Source organism: Neodiprion lecontei, chromosome 5 (assembly GCF_021901455.1).
Source record: "Neodiprion lecontei isolate iyNeoLeco1 chromosome 5, iyNeoLeco1.1, whole genome shotgun sequence".
NCBI classification, from domain to species: Eukaryota; Metazoa; Arthropoda; class Insecta; order Hymenoptera; family Diprionidae; genus Neodiprion; species Neodiprion lecontei.
Genome location: NC_060264.1, coordinates 7,377,643 through 7,395,826, shown reverse-complemented (window position 1 = coordinate 7,395,826; position 18,184 = coordinate 7,377,643). Strand labels below are relative to the sequence as shown.

At 36.4% G+C, this 18,184-nt stretch overlaps 1 protein-coding gene and 1 non-coding gene across 2 annotated transcripts in view; one reads left to right on the top strand and one right to left on the bottom strand.

Annotated features, from left to right (window-relative positions):
• Positions 1-1,845: 1,845 nt before the first annotated feature.
• LOC107222149 (protein cortex) overlaps positions 1,846-18,184 on the bottom strand; it is a 238,171-nt gene continuing 221,832 nt past the window's right edge. Inside the window, exon 13 of the mRNA XM_046741166.1 lies at positions 1,846-1,916. The gene's annotated coding sequence lies outside the window, so the exon portion shown is untranslated. The remainder of the gene's footprint in view (positions 1,917-18,184) is intronic.
• Trnas-cga lies at positions 12,915-12,996 on the top strand. Its single transcript has one exon. It is a non-coding gene; the product is annotated as a tRNA-Ser (tRNA).

The following is an 18,184-nucleotide window of genomic DNA, read 5'->3' as shown; positions in this document are numbered from 1 at the left end:
ACTCATCGAACTACAAATATCACAGGATAATCACGAGCGGCGAAATTCTGAAGAGAAAATTAATGATTGGGGTGAAAAAACAGAAGCGAGAAAAAAATTTTAATTTCTGGTAGAAATCTTTGCAAAGCGTGTATATCAGGGAGTGAGAAATTGAAAAATATTTCCAAGACCAATGTGCTTATTTCGTAATTGGTGTGAACTTATTTTGAGTGCAGAGTTGTTGTCGTTGTTGTTTGGCGCCCAATATATTATAATCACTGGCAGGCACCGCAGATACGCATAAGGCGAAAAGGTCAGGAGAGCATGGGTAGTAATAGTAACCTGTTCGCTTATCGCGCATCGTGTCTTATAAAACTGTGGAGACATGCGTATAAGGAACGTGCGGCATATTATAGGTGGCAAGAGAAGGTGCCGGCTGTAAGAAGTAACACGTGTGACGATGATTTTTAATTAGAAAATTCATACTTTTACTTTCAAGGCAGCCACTCAGCTATAAAGATGAAACTGCACCGAGAGAAATTTTTAGTTCCGGTTATCGCTCGGTCCTTGACTAGTTTCATTTTTTACCACAATCGAAAAATACAGTTCTGGGTAGAAAATGAAAATTACCTTTATATCCGTTACTATTCTTTCTCACTACGATCACTGTTGCTATATTTTCTTGCAGCTGTTGCGAAAATTTAATGCTCGTGCAACGATAAATTGACGTTAAAGCCTTGTTTAACTAAAAAAGTAGAGCAAACCTCACAAACTAATTTTGCGTTGCAATTACCAAAAAAGGATCGACGATAGCACAAAATCGTTACGCGTACCTCGTTTTTCCTAATTCCAACAATATTCAAACAGTTTGTTTTTAACGATACCTGTTTTACTCAATTTTTCTAGTTACCGTAAAAAATGAAATTTTTCTCAGTGTGTGTATTAAACTGGACGCGTGGCCCACTGAGGAGATCGGTTGGTCGAAGATCGATACTTTTGGTAAAGTTTTTTTAGAAGATTATCGTCCGCGAAGAGCTGGTGAAAAAATGAACAAAGTTTGATAAAAAAATCGAAAGTGCTGAATTTGTAGAAAAGCTTGGATATCGATGCTGTTCTCAGAATCGACTGTAAAATTGTTGAATACTTAGATTCGATCGGTTTTACTCCGAGATTGCTCATTTCGTTGAGAAAAGTTTTACAGAATTCCATGGATATTAATTATGGTCAGCAAATATTGATATTGAATTTACTAATGAAAAACAAAGTAGTATTTTAAATAAAATGTGCAATCCTAGAGTAAATTTGAACGAATTATTCAGCAGATTTTCTTACAATTTTTAAACGATTTGACACGTGGCATTGATATCCAAGCTGTTCTTGATCATTCAAAATCAATAAAACGTTCAAGTGTAGATTTCCGGTCAACCAACTTCATTGGTAATAATAGCAATGATTTTTCTTTATTAATAATGCTCGAAGGAAACTTGCGATGCCGTGATTGCGAAGTTCATCGTCCGATGCGTCAGGATTCACAATTGCAGATTGTTATATCCTCGAATAAAAATTTCCGCCTTTTAAAGAAAAAAGACATTTGGCGTGTAAATAACGAACGATTATTAATTCATTCAAATTAATTCGATAATAATATTCTATCTCCTCTGAATTCACTGGAATTTGTGTACATATTATCCTCGTACGTTGCGGTCATTCCGCAGATGCGCCAAAACATGCGAGTCTCGATAGTTAGAGGATCGATTTAATATTTCGAGAGATGTAAAATGAAAGTTTTATTTTTTTGAGATTAAAACTGGAAAGAGTTAAAACGCACGGCTAATCAGCGCGCAGATTTTTATTTATTTAAATATACAACGAATATGTAAAATGATTTGATCAATTTTACCTGAGTCACAGAATCGAGGAGAATCGATGTCACTTACCTGAAACACAAAGAAAAACGAGGGAAATTAGAAATCCAGAAGTGAAATGAGACCTTCGAATCAAATTAAATCAATTCATATATAAAAATACATAAAAATGAAAATCGATCTCTCGATTTCGACGTTGATTCATCTGTAAAAGTTAAAACGCAATCAAGTAACTGGTTGTAGAAAGAAAAAAAAAAGCAGGTTTACCTCAGTTTAATTATAACTGGATAATATTTGAATGATTTAAACACAATTTTTTATAAGTTTTTGTAAATATACAACCTAAAATAAATTTGATGAGCAATTTTTACCGCTTTTAATATTCGCGGTATTTCATCTCAATTTTCCTTGTGGCAAACTCGAATTCGGAATTGCTTTTTGGATGAGGTAAAAATTGCAGACGCATATAACGTGGATATTTTTGACTATACATTTACCGAGAAACCTCTGTGCAGATTCCGGTTGAATTCACTGAAATCGGTTCAGCGAAAAGGATGTAAATCACACTAGTGATTCACACAGCTCTATTCAAATTAACACGCGGACATGATTATTCGGTGTCCAGACAAGGAAACACATTAAGAAGACTATAATTTCTGCAACTTTTATATCGCATCCAAAAATAAAAATGCTAAAATCGAAGAGATTGATTGAACTGATCGAACAATTCCAATACCACAAATTGGTTCCAATTCACGGTGTAAATAGAAAAAAAAAAAAAAAAAATGGAATGTCCGACGTGAATTGAAAACTCGAAATCTCGCAAAATTGGTTATCGAAAGAGTTCAAAATTAGCTCTATATATAGCTCTAATAATATTTTCAGTTCGCCGCGAAGTGGAAGAAAGAAAGATATGGAACGGAGAGAGAACTTTATTATTTATACGTTGTTACGTGCTCCTGCAGCTGCCAGCTGTACTACTCGATCGATGCATCAACATAGACGCTGTCAAGCGGGGAACAGCGTATTGCTTTAACTCTGTTTTTCTGTTTTCTCCGCCTTTTTTCCGCTCCGTTGCATAGCGTCGCAGCGTGAAATAAAATTAAGAATCGCGAATATTCGAAGTGACGGGAGAAAATTTTTAAAAAACACTCGAGAGAGATATTGGGGAAAATGATAAAAATTCGTGGAAAACTTTATTCCTTTTTCTCCTCTTCCTCTGTGTACTATGCGTGAAATTTTGGTTTCGGCAACGAAATTCCAGGGTTACCTAATTCACATCCGGCGAAACATTATTTTCACGCAACCGAAAAGTTCTGTTGATTTTACAGTGCACGGAATAGATATTTTTTTAGTAATGTCTGAGAAAAGGTTCGGCATCGCGATACCGCAGATTCCGTTGCGATTGGGAAATCAGATCTTCGCGGTGAAATCCTTTTGCAAGGATCGGAAAATGATTGTTTAATCGTTGTAACTGGAAAAATGATCGTTCGATCGCGATTCATGCTACGCGAATCAAGTTCCACATCAAAAAACGACAAAGAAATATGAGATTGCGAATCGACAGGCTGACGCAACGGTATCGGACCAAGAATGATTTGGTTCTCCTGACGGTATCAGACGGATGCCTGGATCCCATGCTGATAATTGCTCGTCTTGCTTCTCTTTCGAGAAAGGATTTTTCACTTGTCACAGAGAATATTTTGCCACTTGAAGAAAATTTTTTGTCAATTCACGATGTGACGTGTTACTCGATAGCGGTAATCGTTCAGTAGCTCTCGCGAATTCGCAAATTTGACCAATCTTTGTCCACCGAATAGATTTCATGAACTGTATAAAACGATTTATTCGAATCTCCCAGAGGGTATTCGATGTTTTGAAAAGTGTCATTCCATTAAATTGACTAACAATAAATTAAAATTAAGATTTCATATTCGTAAGTATGTTATATTCGGTTAAATTTTGTTGTAATATCAAAACAATTATCTCATCAATTTCGATATACATACGCAACAAAATATTCTATTCCTACGAGAAAATTTCCTACAAATTGAATCTAAAAATCGGTCTCTTTAAAAAAAAAGCATAAACTTTTCTCCGAGTACAGTTCCGAGATGTAAATCTATAAATCGTTTCTGTATTAGCAAGGATTCGCAGCAGCTGCACCGCATCGCGCAATCGAGATGATATTCCGACTCTCGCCTAGAAGTGGAGTGATCAAGAATGAAAAAGAAGTAAAAGAATCAGGAAAAAGAAAAAAAAAAAAAAAGAAGACCCGGAGATCGGAGAGAGAAAATAGGAGGGAGAAGAAGTGGGAGGATTAGCGAAGATTCAAACACGCGACACGCAGACACGCGGAGAAAGATGGCAATGCATCTATGCATATCTCTATACGTATGTAAATGTATTAGTAAATGTGTATATATATGTATTCGCGAAAGGGCGATACACCGGCAAAATTAATAGTCTGTTATTAAGCTATTATTTATTATTTGCTGCAGTAAATGAAATTCCTTCCAAGAAAGTTAGATCTATGAAGCAGAACCAACTTTCATCTCTAGCCAGTCGACCGCACGATGTACATACTCATATATACCTATATATACATATATATATTTATATATAATCTAAATATATATCTAATATATATGTATATATATATATATATATGAAACACTGAGTACCTCTATATAATACAATATATATTATTTCCTCTTTCATAGGCTTCCAGAATGCTGTAATTATGAATAAGCGTCGCAATATCGCTGTTGCATAAAAAAATAAATAAATAAAAAAACAAAAAAAAAAAAACAAAAAAGAACAGCACCGTGCACGATGCACGTGTCAAGATTATCTCAGATTGTGAATCTATCGCCGTAACAGAGATGTAGATTTTATTCAGCTTCGGCATGTTTCAATTACCATTGTTTCTTTATTTATTTACACACCCCATCGATCCATATGACAAAGATTCTCTGCGAAGCCGTTTTTAAAAAAAAATCATTTCTCCAAATGTTACGATCAATCGCAGTCGCCCTCCTAATTCGTTCGTAAGCGTCATGAAAATTCACGTTTCTTTTGTAAATGTCCGAAAGATTGACCGCGCGTCGTACTTTTTTTTTTTTTTCTCCTTTTTTTCGATCCGCCGATTTTAATCTCCTCCTAACGAATCGCTGCCTGATATAATTTTTAGCTCTGAAATCGACAGTCCGCGGACCGAGTCAGGTAACCACTTGAAACGTACCCCGTAAGAGTCTTGACACCTTTTTTTTTCTTAGAATTTTATTTTATTTTATTTTTTTTCTTCTTTTTCTCAAGTTTTTGCCAATCCGTTTTTCTCCGTCGTCGATCCGTGTAACCTTACTTTATAACCGAGTGCCAGTGCTGCAATTAAAAGAACTTTTTTACCCGAGGTGAGAGTGATAGACCGAGTGACTCCCGCACGGTAACGGGGCACTTAAGCATGCCGAAATTTGTACCGTTCCTGCTTTCCTTTTGGTCAAGGTTGCTCGACCACCGTAAAAATAAATTCAGAGCAGCTCTCGCCATTTTATTATACTACGTATAATAATCAGCGTTAGACTGGTCCGAAAAAATCGACCGTTTGTTTTTTTTTTTTTTTTTTTTTTTTTTAAAGTCAAATGTTTAACAGTTGTAGAAAGAAGAAGTAAGACGCTTGTTATAATTTGAGCCTTTAATATTATTATTTAATGATTCCTGAAAGAGATTTTCCATTTAATTAACACGAGAAAATAAGTTGAGTTATTTCTGAATTTTGTAGCTCGGTAACGAGGAAATATAATTAAATATCTGAGACATCTTTTTGTAGGGAATTTGATGTTTTACAAAAAATATCCCTTATAATTTTTTGATCACTAAACTCTTTCAAAAGTTATTCAAGGTTGAAGTTCGAATCGTGTAAAATAATTCACTCTTTTCGACATTAACAGCGAAAATAGTAGACTCTTCACGAAATATTGTGGGGATTTTTTTTTTTGTTTTTTTTTTTTTAGTAATGCATTTCACCCGCTATAAAATCTTGTCATTCAATTAAATTTCGAAACCTATCCGCGGCGATATTCTTGTCTGCGATGCAGGCCGGCCAACTTACACAAACTGTGTACGTTTAAATTTTCAAAGAGCATGAGCATTGAATTCCGACCGTTCTTTGAAGAATCAACTTTCCGATCCAATAACAAATGCTTCCCAAGCCTTTCCGAGTCGCTACCTCAATTATTTGAGATTCTAACCTCAAAAATTCGTGACAACTACAGAAACAGTTTGACGGCTGAAACTCGGGTTGGCCAGCCTGCACGAACAGCCGACAAAACTCGCGCATGCGCGGTTGATTTTCAAATTTCGAGAGATTGTCCCGGTATATATTACATATATTATATATATTTATGTATAATACATGCCCGGCAATAAAGAATTCTTTTTTTTTCCTATCCTTTATCTTGGAGATATGGATTTTTCCTACTTTGTTTTTTGCCCGCCTTTCTTTCTTTTTGCAGCTCATTTCACACGGCGAGTGATCGAGAGCGAACTGGACCACTGGAGTGAAACTTTGCTCGAGGCGAGGGCGGCACCTCCTCCCACAAGAGAAATATCTCATTTGCCGTACGTATATTATCATACACCGAAACGGACAAACTCGCGAAACGGTCCAAAGCGTTTATTTATTTATTTATTCGTTCCTAGTTTATTTTCACAATTTTTATTCCTCCAACAAACAAGATTCCCAACTTTGTCCGTGTACAGTGTTTTTACAGATAAGTTTATTGTTTCTTTTGCCTGCACGATTATTTTACTAAAATTTTCAAATTACCGTAGTAACGAATTAAATTCTTCTCATTCCCCGTCAGCGTTTAGAATTTAATCAACGATTTCACGAGCGTTTGGGAAGTGCGAAATCGGAGAAATTGTGCTCCTTTTTTTCCTTTCTTTTTCTTATTTTTTCTTTTGCCATTCCCTCGCAACTTTTTTTACCACCGCGTGTTCAATTATCGGGGTGTGTAACCGTTGAGCAACTGTAACACGTATATCATACCCTTCGATCTGATCGGACTGCGACAAGTTTTGCGGGCGACTTGTTTGTCGCGTGCACACCGCGCGTTCAACCTGAAGAGAGAGTGGATCGAATAAATATTACGCAATGCTGAAATGATCTGTATTATATTTTCTCCGCTGACCACCTTCTCCGTATTATATATATAAATGTATATATATATATATGTATACGTACATGCGATTTGTAATAAATGTAGCAGTCATTTCTGGGACCAATGGGTCGGATAAATCAATTTCAACATTTATTGCGGCAGGCCCGTTTACTCTTCAAGAACGGGTCGAATGTTCATTTTTTTTTTTTTTTTTTATCTCTAACCGAATTGTATCGTAAATTATAACAATTACGTTGATCAAGAGGTTTGCCATTAGTTAAAAGACTGTACAACGGTCGAATTTATTTATATCGAGAGATTAAGAGTACCTGGAATTGTTTATATTCGATCGTTCGTTGTAAACTGTGACCAATTATAATTACCTTACTGCAAAGAAGTGGAATAAAAGAAGAGTAATTGATGAACAAGTGATTTGAAAGTGTATCCGCGTTACGTCGAACGATTAAAGAAGTCTGATCGAAGTCGGAATAAGCTTCTCAAATGTTCAAACAATTAAAAAAACACGAACGCAGTTGACGAAGGTGAATTTTGATGAAAATAATTATAGCCGAAAATCAAGCCACGTTATCTCAGGATTCAAGTTGATCAACGATTGAACCGCTTATCGCGTTTCAGAAAAAAAAAAACCTTGCTACAAGATAAAAAAGATGCAAGGATCTTTCCCAATAAGCACCAAAAATCATGGAACACACGTTGAGATAAATGGTGGAATAACAAAATTGTTATAAAAAAAACTCTCCTTTGCACGTTGCTGGTAAAAAATCGACGCGAAATTTCCCCTTGCAGGAAAATCTCCGATAACACATAATTGATATTGTAATTCATGGTTTCGCGTGCACTATATATATATATATATAACACATGTAATACGCAACGTTCTTATCTCTCATTCGACGTATAAAACCGCCCAACGCATTATTTATAATACCCAACAACCGTACGAGAAATATGTATCGCAAAAAGTCCTTGAGCAGTGAACAGCCGGGGTAATTACATTGCATAAGGAGAGTAGGGAAAAAAAATAAATGAATAAAAAAAAAAAAAAAAAAAATGAATAAAAAAAAATACAGACATCAAAGACAAGTAAACTTAAAGAAATAATACGCCCGTTAGACTTTCGATCGGGGTGTAGCACACATGCACGAGTGATATATCATTTCGTATTGCTGCACGCGTGTAAAGTTTACACGGCACCGGCGATAAGTGCGCGGGTAGGTGAAAAGAGGCGTGGCGGCGTCGCGACGTCGGACGTCGGGACACCGCAATGATCCCTTCACGGCGTCGCCTTCCCCTCCGCCCATTCTCTACCCCAAGGAATTTTTCCCCCTTTGCTCGGTATCCCGGTTGACCCGGTTTCGCAATTCGGATTATAAACGAGAGAAAGTAGGTGTAATAATAAGCCGATTTTTTTTTTCTTTTTTATTTATTTATTTATTTGTTTTTTTCGTCTTTGGTTTTCTTTACTCGTTGTTTTACTTTTCGTCGGTTCATTGGGTTAAAAGAGAGTTATTACTTTTTGTTTTACGAAGATAAAAATCTTGCCTCTCGATGATTTTAACATCAGTATCTGTTATATATTCTTACAACTTTCGCGATCTTTTGTAGAAACTTGGAAATACGGTTTTATCCGAATGTCGCGGTCTGTTTTTCACTTACGAATAGATCGATTATCTTCGAAACGAGGCGGATTGAGACTGAAATTTTCAAGAACGTTTATTTACTGTTGGGATTGTATTCGGATTATTTATCTTGAGGTGAATAATTTTTGTAAACTATAATTACCGACGAAATTTCAAAATCAAGAGCGATTGAAGTATAAGAAGATAGTTTTTGAAGCATTTGTTTTTTTTTTTTTTTTTTTCAATAATCGTACGTTCGATATTTATGAAATTATTATATTCTCAAGCTGCTAAGATCACTTTAAAAATAAAAAAAATTGGAACGACCGAAATTTCAAATCGTTTCAAATCGTTTTGAAATTGTTAAATATCTAGTAGATAATTCGTTCGATTTCGCTCTACGACGGCTTCTTTTTCCTCAAAAGAACTATTTCATACGAATTCGTTGAAGCGGATTTTTTTATATCACGTTGGCACCGTTGAATATTTAATTTCATCCAACATTACACCGATATTGATTATGATTAAAGAACAGCGATATTTGATTGAACACTGATAATAAAGCATCGACATCCAACAATAAGCTTTTCGTTACAATTTCATTGTTTTATATTTTCTTCTCTTCGAAGATACGTATCTTTCCAGCTTTCGAGTATCACAACTTGACAAACACTCGATGTACGATTATAATCTCGCATAGCGAAATTAATAAAAAGTATCGATTAATTATTGGCCAATCAAGTGCCGGAAAGAATTGAACGTTTCTTCCCTCGCATACGCAAAAGATAAAAAAAAAAAAAAAAAGATAAAAATGATTACAAGCAATTGCGATTGTGAATACTTGCGACGTGCACGCGTGCGCTAATGTTCGCCAATTTTTTGCAACAACCTCTCGAGTTCGGCTTAGGCGCGTATATTTGAGAGTTGCAGGCTTGTTAGAGATATGAGACCCGCTATATCTTTATCGTAAACCTGTTGAGCCCGATGTTGAGCTGTGGCCTGCAACTTATTCGAGGCGATCGGCAATCGAAAGCTCCCCGAGTGCAGGTTCGCTGCATGCGCGCTCTGTAAAACTGGCGGAAATTATTCATGATGCAAAAAACCCCGAGCTGCGATTAAATTCAATGAGCTGCAGGTATCGCCGCCCGTATAGAGCAGCGTGTTCGCCTATATCTGAAACCAGAAGCTCGCAATCAGTTGCGAGCTTTTCCAAGTCGCGCCAGTTCTGCGATTAGTTTATTCCGCATCGCTGCTCCTTCATATATTCAGAACTTCGTCCTATAATAAATCGCGAATGAATATTTTGGTAAATTGAGACGGTTGTCGGTGAGAGAAGAAAAAAAAAAAAAAAAGAGTCATGAATTTTACCCTTCGATAAATTTTCAAAGCCCGAATTCAGTCACACCGATGCAAAATAAGAAGAAGAAGAAGAAGAAAAAGCTGCGACTAAATTGCGCGATTGCTTTGACTATTTTCATGCTGTTAAATTGGAATAAAATTATGGTTTCTCGGACAGTGTATCAGATTTTAACGCAGTTAAAAAATGATTAATTTATAAGTATAAAATGTACCGGGTATCCCTTGAGGCTACTTTTACAAACACTGTGTACATATTTTTTTTCTCGTATTACACAAGATATTGTTTCAGTCGGCTGAATTTTCGATCGTTATCTCGTTCAGATATTTTCTCAGAAATGGTTTTAGAATCGTTGTAATATTACCTGAAGTGATTTTCGATCGAACAAATCTGTCGAAAGTTCAAGCATAGAACGGCAAAATCTAGAATTCGTATACAATTCTATATATTATCCAGACAAATTCTGAAGACTTTAGATTTTGGCATTCTACATTTTGAATTTCAACTTTCAAATCAAATTTTTACGGTTTTTACAAATTCGACATCGCGGTTCTTCTATTTTCAGATCTATGATCTGTATTCCAAGCCTCCGTTCAATAATATTTTGCCTTGCGGACTTTTGACGGAATTAACGGTAACGTAAACACGAGTCAACGGTATCCGTATAAAAATTCATAACGCAGCTGATATAACACGGAGACACGGAATGTTTACGAGAATAGGATCGAAGGACGCGATCTGCGTCAGTTATGGTATAATAACATAATATCCTCGAGGGCAAACGGATCTGAGATGTCGTTAGTTCTTGTACGATCATCGACTGCATCCGGTATATTTATTATACATCATATGGAATTCCCTCGGATTGTTGTCCGCAATACCCGCGTCATTAGACACGGTTTAATGATCCTTGACGGAAATTTCTACCCGCGATCCCGTCAACGCACGGTCTCCGTTCTTTCTCTTCGCAACACTTAAAGTCGATGAAAATCGTACAAATTATTTTCAGTTTTATTCTAAAGACATTGGTGAGATTTTAAAGCGATTTTCCGAACAATAACGGAATTATTTTACTTCAAATTTTTTGGAGATTCAATATTTGTGCTTAAGATCACGAAAAATTAAAAGTAAAATAAATTCGGTACGGTTTGGTAGACAATGGATTTGACATTTTACACTCGTGTTTAAAATGAAAGTGAGAAAGGACGCAAATCCGACAAGTCAAAGTTCCGAAATTGTGAGAATGAGAAAATTTAAGAATCCGAAACATCGAAATTCCGAATGATCGAAGATTTTCAGTTCCGTGAATTTCTGGCTCGGTGAAATTTCGTCACTTTGATCTTTCTTTGCTTTTGATTTTCCTTATTTTTACAATCGAAGTCCCGGTGATTCCGATTTTCCGTTTTTCTGATTTTTTCCACCCACTCGTCGAGCAAACTACGCTATCCGAGAATATTTCAATTTTCGAAATTTTACTCAACCGAAACTTTACTTTTTAGAACTCTGAGCCGCCGGGTTTCCGATCATTCGAAACTTTGCCGCTTCTTCCAAGTTTAATTTCTTTGCTTCAACTTTCACCGCCAAATAACTCTGAATCAGGCGCTTTCGGAACTTGAACCCTGCCCATCCTTAAGTTGGCTTTCAGCCCCTCAGGGATCCATGAGCACTCCGATTCCTTATCCCTCGTTAATGAACGAACGAGGATCGATGATCGTCATCGAACATTTCGGAAAGATTAACCATGGAAATTCTCCAAAGATGTGCGACATTGTTCACCAAGTGTCCCACATTAACGACGGGAGATCAATTAAAGCGGCCTATGAAAACGGTTATACGATTTTCTACAAAGCCTGCAGCTAATTGCGACTGATTGTTGATACATAATCGAGTTTGCTTGTGGATAGCCGTTGCAGCCGCGACGGGAATAATATTGCGGTGAGACGGTGTAATCGGGGCGAGTATCTGCATCGTCACCTTACAAAATTACACTCCTTTGTTAAAATCCAATGTCGTATCCATCTATCTATGCGTGTATGCGTGTTTGTACGTTTCTTCCACTGCGCATGTATTTGAGCATTTCAGAATCTATCGGCCCGTTATAAAAGAACCCCGTTAGAAAGTCCCGTCACCGTCGTCGAGACGTAGTCGTGCAGGTTTTGGCGTTTAATTTCGCTTGCAGTGGAATTTTACTCGTGCACTGAGAGAAATTTTCATTTCCGGTTACCGCTCGGTCCTTGACTATTTTCATTTTTTACCACGATCGAAAAATATACTTCTGGGTAGAAAGTGAAAATTACTTTTCTATCCGTTACTATTCTTTCTCATAACGATCACTTTTACTAGATTTTCTTGCAACTGTTGCGAAAATTTAATACTCGTGCAAGAATAAATTGACGTTAAAGCCTTGTTTAACTAAAAAAGCAGAGTAAACCTCAGAAACTGATTTCGCGTTGCAATGACCAAAAAAGGATCGACGATAACGCAAAATGATTAGGCGTACCTCGTTTTTCGTAATCCCAACGATACCTGTTTTACTCAATTTTACTAGTTACTGTAACAAGTGAAATTATTCTCAGTGTACCTTTTTCGATATTTTACCCACCTAGAAACGAGCGAATCTTATCGCGTCCCTGAGTTGCGGGCAATATTCGTCAATAATGATCAAAGAAAAGATCATCCACGGGAAGTGAGTAATTTGTTTTGTCCAAACTAAACGATTTTCATCGAATGCACAAGTTTTTTCAGCGTTTCAGGTGACAATATTTCGCGACATAAATATCAGCCAGTCGGTTTTTCCTACCTTTGTATCAGCGGCGCTGATTCGAATCGATTCTAATCGCGCCAACAACGTTCGGGATTCGATCGTTTAGGGGATGACACCCCTAGTGTAAAGAATATTTATTTGACAACGGCAGTCGTGGCCGAGTGGTTAAGGCGTCTGACTCGAAATCAGATTCCCTCTGGGAGCGTAGGTTCGAATCCTACCGGCTGCGGGAGCTTTTTTTTCATAATCTTTACTCGTTAATTGCACTAAGCGACTCGTCGCTGCGAAGCCTAATTAAAACGTTACGCGTAATTATTCCGGCATGTTCCGTTCGATCGAAAACTAATTACTCGATACACGCCAAGTCAGATCTGTCGAACGCGTACCTATAATAACGTATTACTCGTAAGACGTATACGGTAAGGTACTTCGTTGCACAGGTACGTTTCTAAATAAAAAATGAAAAGAAGAAAAAGAAGAAGAAGAAGAAGAACAACAACGTTGATACAAAAATAAAAAAAAAACAAAAAAAACTCATAGACGTTGAGTAAGAATGATGATGTATTCACATTCAGCGTGAAAGCAAACTTTTAAACAGCCTCTGTCATTTGGATGATAATTGATAAATAGAAACGAGCGTAAGTGCCTGGAACACTTAATATACATTAATGTATGTTTACAGGTGTTTGAAGTGTGCGTTATATCGCGACTTTTGAGGCGTTAATTGAACGCTTGATCCACCTTCTATGTCTCTGGGCATATACGCGGCTGCACGATGATTTTCAATTACCTCGCAAGCGTTCTAAATCAAATTCAGCCATCGTACCAATATTATCAAAATGTAAGCGTACGCGCGTACGTGTTGATTCTATTCACGCATTCTGTATACACGTATAAATCGAGGTACGTGTACCTTGTACACCATGCTCGGGTGAAAGTTGCAATATCTTTTCGATTAACCGCGGCAAATGACTTAAGTATTTAAAACGCAGATACGTGACGTGATGTTGTATATATAATGTATATATTTACACACCCGCAGTTATACAGATCGTATGGCGTGATGTTTTGAATCGAGATTGAATTTTTGTTAAAAAAAAAAAAAAAAAGAAAAGAACACAACCATTTATAGTCGTGAAACGTAAGCGTGATAATAATTTTCAAGATTCAAGATCTCACAGATTTCTATCTTTGACAGATTGTACTCTATATCTTTTTCCATAAGTGTAATTCTGAATATGGAATGATTTCCCGCCCACGCTTATCTTCCTATTTTATCCAATTTAAATCTTTACAATTAATTTATCGTCGATCGACGAATCGGTCCGATATTGATAATGAATCGCGGCAACGACAAAATCTCTCTACAAATCCTAAAGTGATAACGAAAATTGACATCCAAGTTTTTCGATTCAAATTTGAAACGGTATTTTATCCCTGTTATTAATCTTGCGATCCATTCCGCGCAACGATGATCGTTTGTCAGATTTCTCATCTCGATTTTTTCACCTGCACGCGAATATATTGCCATTTATCAACATCCTGCGACGCGTTTCGCGAATGTTAATCCGACATGACACATCACGTGTAAATAATTCGCGTTTTCCTCCCTGTTACGTACCGAATTTAGATTTCCCGTAGTTTGTCCTTATTCACACGAACTGGATGCGTAATGTTCATAAAAGCGTTGCATTTCGCGTGCTGCAATTAAAACTGAACTTTATGCATGCAAAAAACGAAATCACGGTGTTCGGAGTCAAGCATTTGATCCAAATTTGAAATCTGTGAAATTGTTAGAAATTTCATATAATTATTTATAAAAATCTTCCGCAACAAATATTTATATAGAATTGCAGAATTTGGATGGAGCTGTTCGATAAAATGAGATTAACTCTTTGAGTCGTAGTGGTCAGTATTCTTACCATCTATTTGATATCAATTTTTTTTTTTTTTATTATACAGAACTTTTCAACGCAAGTGCTCAGGGTCGCTGATTAGGAATCTGAAATTGGACTTAAAAATTCAATACGGCGGACGAAAATTTCAAATTCGATCGAATCCGGAGAAAAAACTCTGTCCAGGAATTTTTCAACTTATTGATTACACAAATCGAAAAATATAGTTCTAAGTAGAAAATGAAAGTTACTTTTCCATCGATACCTGTTTTACTCAATTCTTTTAGTTACTGTAACAAATGATATTTTTTTGAGTGCAGATTATAAAAATTCCCTTGCATATAGTTTTTTTACCGCATTCGATCAAATTTGAAATTTTTTTTCCGCCATATTAGATCCGCAATATTGAATTTTTGGAGGCTGATTCAAGATTCGTAATCAGGGAGTCCAAAAATCGTGGAACACTATCTTGATATAAAAGTTTACTCGGCACAATAACGCGTGACTAAAAGGGTTAAATTTTTTCCGCGATCCGTCGAATTCGTGATTGTATAATTGCGACAAAATCTCATCTCCGCGAGATGTGCTCGCGAAGATGGATGAAAAACCCCGCGGAGAACCGAGTTTACAGTTTCTTTACCTCGCGCCCGACATCGCGGTTCTACATCTTTCCATCCGGACGCATCGGGGGTCCAGTAACTGTAAAATATACTGACCGACCGGCCGCATACCGGACTTTTTTGTCTTAGGTATAGAAAAGTGTGACTACCACTTTGCTGGGTCCATAGAATCGCGAAGATCGCAGAATTGACAGCTGGAAATGAAATTGCGAGTAAAAGGGGAATTGCAGATTTAACGATTTGAGTGTTCTTGGGAATCATTCATCGCGGAATGAATACCTGGAATCGTTTTAAATCATTGCAAATCACTTTAAAGCACAATCCAGTTTCAGCGAAATCCCACGGCTATGAGCGTTGGAAATCATGAAATTAGTAGAACTCGTTTTCATTCATTACCATCGACCTCGAGAAAATAGTGCGCTGCGTTATGCGATTATTGTTCATTTCTAGTTCAACGAGTCATTTTCATTGACTCGCAACGATTTTGAGTGACTGGTTTACGATGCTCTACGATTCCGTCCAAACCGGTAATCACTGGGAATTGCTTAGAACGCTGGAAAATGACTGGGAATAGATGGAAATGGCATTGATTTCTACAAACGAATCGCGTAGAAATTAAATCCCATCACCGAATCATCCCTAACTGCAGACTTACACCAAGTAGATTATGATATGTATAACGAATACACAGATTGATATTAAAACGAAATCTCATAGTTTCAAAAAAATATCCGGTATACATTTTTTTAATTCTCATTATCTCTAATGGCACGATAAAATTATTGCTTTCGGTCAAAAATCACTTTCTCAAATTTCTACGAATCTTTACGTTTTCAAAACTCTAGAATCCGAAATACGGGTATTCAGAAAAATGTCGATTTATCCGACAAGCTTTAGCCATGATCTCAGAAACAGCTAGATTGAAAAAATCTAAAACTTACAGAATTTTACAACGAAAATGATGGGCATGAAAAATTGCTGCGTCCCGTTCAATTTCAACTTCCTCTTCCACCAGAAATGAATCGATTTTTCTCCTCCTCGTTACTTTTTCTAAATAAACGATAACATTTTCCCCGTTCAAGATATATATTTGCAAAAAAAAAAAAAAATAATTCTCAAATTTCTGTTTTTCAGAAATTATTTTTTCCTATTCCCGGGATATTTCCTGCCGGATGCTGGAGACTTGGGCTCAAGACTCGTCGACGTTACTTGCGGGAGACCGTGAGAGAGAGAGAGAGAGAGAGAGAGAGAGGGAGAAAATGAGAGAAGGAAAGAAGGGGAGAAGGAGAGAGAACGGAGATCAAGGTAATCGCACGGCCTTGTGTCACGTGGGCTAAGGCAAAGCCGCGGTGTAACTGCACCAACTTACCGGAACACATGCCGTGTGTGATCCCGTATGGTAAATAAATAATATGTATGGCGATTGTTCTTGGTAAGAATAAAGGGTTCGTTTTATTTTTATTTATATGTTTTTTCCTTTTTTCCTTTTTTTGCAACACTTTCTTTGCATTTTCTTTTATTCTTGTCGCCACAGGAAATGTTCAAAGCGTTTGCACGCTACGCGGAAATTTTTGTTCGATGATTGGAGGTACAAAATTTTTTTAGTTAGTCAATTTTTGCTAACAAGAGCGAACTTAAAACTGAATACCGCAATTGGCAATTTTGTTCCATCCTGGTTACGCTACCGATCGCGAGTGCATATTCAACGGTACGAAATTTTTAAACAACTACGATCAAGATTTTTCGACAAATTTTAGTTTAATAATCGATTATGCAGGTATCGAAATTTGCAACCTCGCAGGAGGTTATAAAAGTTTCAAATAATCTCTCGGCGTATCGATCTGCGTTCAGTTTCAACGATTCTTTCGAAAAAATTTCGTCTGATTTTCACGTTTTTAGTAGTTTTCCAAAAATTTAAAGAAAATATTATTTTCATTATTCGGATCGTAAATTGACCCTTAAAAATATCGTCGTTGAAATGATTTCGCCTAGAAGAAACGTCTTCTTTCCGTATTAGTTTTTGGTTATCAAAGCGATATACTTACCGTCGAAAAATTTACACTCGGTGAATATTTGAATGAATTAATTATGCCTGAACACCGGAAGAGCTCTGTGTGTGTGTGTGTATATATATATATATATATACTGTGTATATATATCTGGTCCTCGGATTATGGGATGAATTTTACATAACGGAATAATATACCTACAGGTTTATTATCCACGTAACATTAGGTTGTACCGTATGGCATAATTCATTTCGAAAGTAGGACTCGCCTATAGTCCTTGCAAGCGCTTCTATTACAGTTAAGCCGTAGGCATTATTACAATACACGTGCAAAGGTATATGCAATATACATAAATGTATAATACATCCGTAAAACATAAACCATATGTACATACGGTAGGAATCAATTTTCAGAGATCCACTCGCGCAACATTTGTAGTTCATATATCAGTCTTGAAACTTTTACGCCTGTACAGATTACATCATATATATGTTAGGGCGGTTTACCCAAAAAAAAAAAAAATTATGTTTTTTTCAGTGCTGCTTCATCATAAAACTATTGTTTACGACGAAAACCAAATCCCCTGCAAATTTCAGCTCGATTGGATCAGATTCAAAGTCCCGCTTTCGAGGTTTCGTTTTTACATTGAAATAACACGTGAAAAATGTTTGTCTCAACTCACGTAAAATGAAAAATTATAAAAACTTTCGTTTTCTCTGAATTTAATACGATTGCTTTTGAATTTACAATTTTCTCAGATTTCAGTCGCAATAATTCTCAAAATATAAAAAATTGAATGAAATATCCGGAGATCCTTTTTGTACTAAATATTGTTACCTGCGAAAAAGGTCACTTGATATTTTTCATCATCGTCTATATTTTCACGCAAAATC